The sequence below is a fragment of the Saccostrea cucullata genome, unplaced genomic scaffold, assembly GCF_032062105.1.
Source record: "Saccostrea cucullata isolate Sc308-1 unplaced genomic scaffold, CSIRO_AGI_Scuc_v1 ctg973, whole genome shotgun sequence".
In the NCBI taxonomy this organism is placed as follows: domain Eukaryota; kingdom Metazoa; phylum Mollusca; class Bivalvia; order Ostreida; family Ostreidae; genus Saccostrea; species Saccostrea cuccullata.
In genome coordinates, this window is record NW_026935523.1 from 621,943 (window position 1) to 625,392 (window position 3,450).

Consider the following 3,450-nt stretch of genomic DNA (forward strand, 5'->3'; position numbering starts at 1 on the left):
TATATAAAAAATACTTTGAGGCTCTTAGACGTACGTGCTACAAATCAACGGAGTAAACAGAAAATTTTTATCTTTCAAAGATTATCATAACCAAAATGCTTAATAATTTTAATTAGAGTAATAATACATAAAACTACTCTTTTAAAAGCAGTAGCCAGGATAGTGGTAATTAAAGGGAAACTCTTAGTAGCTGACAGTCACAAAGTCACCGTAATATATATACCTTACAAAGTTCTATTGTAAAAAAGATCCTGAAATATTTTTTTTGCTTTCTGTCATCCATGTATATACATTCTATGATTATGTGTGGAAATAATCTCCTTTTGTAAGAATAGATTTCATTTAATATCTTGTACATATGCATATAAATAAAGTTGTGTAAATTCTATTTATGCTATTCATTTTATGGTAGGTTACTAGTTAGTCATCTCTGCACAATATGAATATTTGCAATAAACAGAGGAAAAATCTGTCAGAAACGTAATATTTTCTTCAGGAATGGAATTTAAATGTTCTTTAGAATAAGAACATGAACATATAACGAAATTGTCTAGAAAGGGAACAACAAATGTACGAGCTTCTCTAAAAATGCAGCAGAAATCATCTCCTGGAATGAAACATGAACAAGACAGGAACATGAAGTCTTTATTTTCTCCAAAACGGAACAAATTTACTATAAAATATCCTATAGAAATGAAAGACATAAACATAAAGAAAAATCTTATTTGTCCATACTAAAGAAAGGGAATATAAATATTACAGTAAATTTGCTTAAAAATTCATTTCATTTCCAATGAAGTATTTTTTAATAAAATAAATATAACAGAGTAACACTAATAAGAGATTTATTCATGCCAACATATTTATATTTATAACCAAATGCGAAATCATTTTCAGTACACAATGCACTGAAGTACTTTCAATCATGGCTAAGAAACAGCATAAAACAATGTAACATAATCTTTAGAGAAAGGACAGCTTTTTTTCAACAATTAATGTTAAAAATAAGTACTGTAGCTTTTGGCAATAAACAAATGGCAATTCCCATTTGATAAATTTTATATTTATATCTTGGGGTGTAATACAAATATTTCAAAAAATACAAGCCCAATAACTATGATTATGTTTAACAGAATGCTTAAAAACGTTTTAATCATTTCATTGATTATCCATCTTTAGCCAGCAATTGATTGGAGCACTACTTGATTGACATTACTTGACCACGCCCTTCGATCCAGGTCCCCTCCTTTGTGTACTACAGATTGTACAACGCTCCTACAGTGAAAGAAAATTCAATGACTATAAGATTAAAGCAAACAAATAGGACAAAAAAAATACATCTAATATAACATTCACTATGAAAATGTATATCAATTATTATACTTTTGTACCCAAGTGTATGAAAGGGTGAGACAAAACTTGGATCTACTTCTGTTTTGAAATGAATGAAAAAATTACCATTGAGTTTGTGGGTAGACAATCTTCGTGGAATGCATGTTTACAGTGGAATAAAACAACATTGCTGGCATATCTCAAATCTACGAAACAGTAAACTGATATTTACTCATTGTTGGATATAAACTTGACCATTTTCCAAAATGGATTCAATGCAAAAAATATTAAAACAGATCATAATTAGGGATAATTTTGAAAATTCAAATGAAATTCATTTGATAAAATTAATTTTATATCCCATTCTTGACAACTGACTTGACTTTAAAGATGTAAAATATTACACATGATTAATAGTAGAAATAAATTTATAACGATATCAATTTCATACTAGTAACTTAAACTTAATATGATTCTAAAGATTAGCCAAAAATTATAACCCACCTGTTACTATGATTCGCTGTTGACAAATAGGACAAGACTGACTACCTGGTAAAAACAAATATCATTTATATCATGTATATACATACCTGAAATAGTAAAATTTTCATGCCTACAACAAAATATGAACTCCCTTTATATCAGCCCTTGCATTTGAATCACTGCCTGGCAATTGCATGTTAATTATTTCCAATACAATACTTCAAAATCCAAATATTAACTCTTCCAAAGAACCCAAGCCACTCATTAACCCCATCCCATATTGTCATACATAATAATGTTGACAGCTATCCCTCTTCTGTGTGTTTAACCTGGCTCTCAAGTAAGTTTAAGCTGTTATACATACTGCCAATAGATCTTCTCTGGGTTTTGACCAGTCTGTCTAGTAAGTTAAAGCTGTCAGTCACTTATTAACCCCACCCATCGTATTGTCCAGTACGTTAAAGCTGTCAGTCATTCATTAACCCTATCCCATCGTATTGTCCATGAAGTTAAAGCTGTCAGTCACTCATTAACCCTGCCCCCGTAATAATGTCATACATACTGTCAACAGCTACGCCTCTTCTCTGAGTTTTGACCAGTCTGTCTAGTAAGTTAAAGCTGTCAGCCACCAGAAATAAGGGAATGAACATAATAATTTCATGATGTTGTTAAATATAGCATGTTTAAGTGCTTTTACAATTTCCAACATTAATGACATTTGATTCTGAATCTAGTTGTTTACAAAGAAACATGTCTTTGTTATGTAACAAGAATTCAAGGACTCAAAACTACACTTAAAGAAACAGGAAATAATTGATAACAGAAGAAAGATATCATTCAATATCTGGGAACTCATGGAAGTACGTTAAACTTTACAAACAAGAAGTAGAGGAGACAGCCTGGAAAACAAGACGAGTGGACACCAACTGCATTTCAAAACTCTGAATAGAGGATTCAAAAGCTATATATATATATATATATATATATATATATATATATATATATATATATATAGAAAGCACAGAGAAATTCACTTTGATAAGGATACTCACTTCCGCCCCAGCCCGGGGTTGAACTCTCGACCTACGGAATCTGTCTCCTAGCAGTGCAGGAACAGCGCGTTAGACCGCTCGGCTATCTAGGCAAGTTAAAAAAACTTGCTTTCGATGCCGATGGAATTCTCACAACGCTGCCCTACACTACACGGTCATTGAGAATAGAAGTGAGATACAGTTATTTCGACATTAGTTTTTTTAGAGGATTGTTACCAATACATGTTGTGATGAAATTAATTTTATTTATATAGCACAATTTACAACAACTCTTAAACTAATATAACTGCCCTAAGTGAAGAAATATTAATATAGAAAGCACAGAGAAATTCACTTTGATAAGGATACTCACTTCCGCCCCAGCCCGGGGTTGAACTCTCGACCTACGGAATCTGTCTCCTAGCAGTGCAGGAACAGCGCGTTAGACCGCTCGGCTATCTAGGCAAGTTAAAAAAACTTGCTTTCGATGCCGATGGAATTCTCACAACGCTGCCCTACACTACACGGTCATTGAGAATAGAAGTGAGATACAGTTATTTCGACATTAGTTTTTTTAGAGGATTGTTACCAATACATGTTGTGA

General features: G+C 32.1%; 1 long non-coding RNA gene across 1 annotated transcript; it reads right to left on the reverse strand.

The window, feature by feature from the left end:
- Positions 1-580: 580 nt before the first annotated feature.
- LOC134243095 (uncharacterized) lies at positions 581-2,449 on the reverse strand. The gene is made up of 4 exons (XR_009986971.1): positions 2,378-2,449; positions 1,837-1,881; positions 1,459-1,538; positions 581-1,275 (listed from the first exon to the last, which is right to left on the reverse strand). It is a non-coding gene; the product is annotated as an uncharacterized LOC134243095 (long non-coding RNA).
- Positions 2,450-3,450: the final 1,001 nt, after the last annotated feature.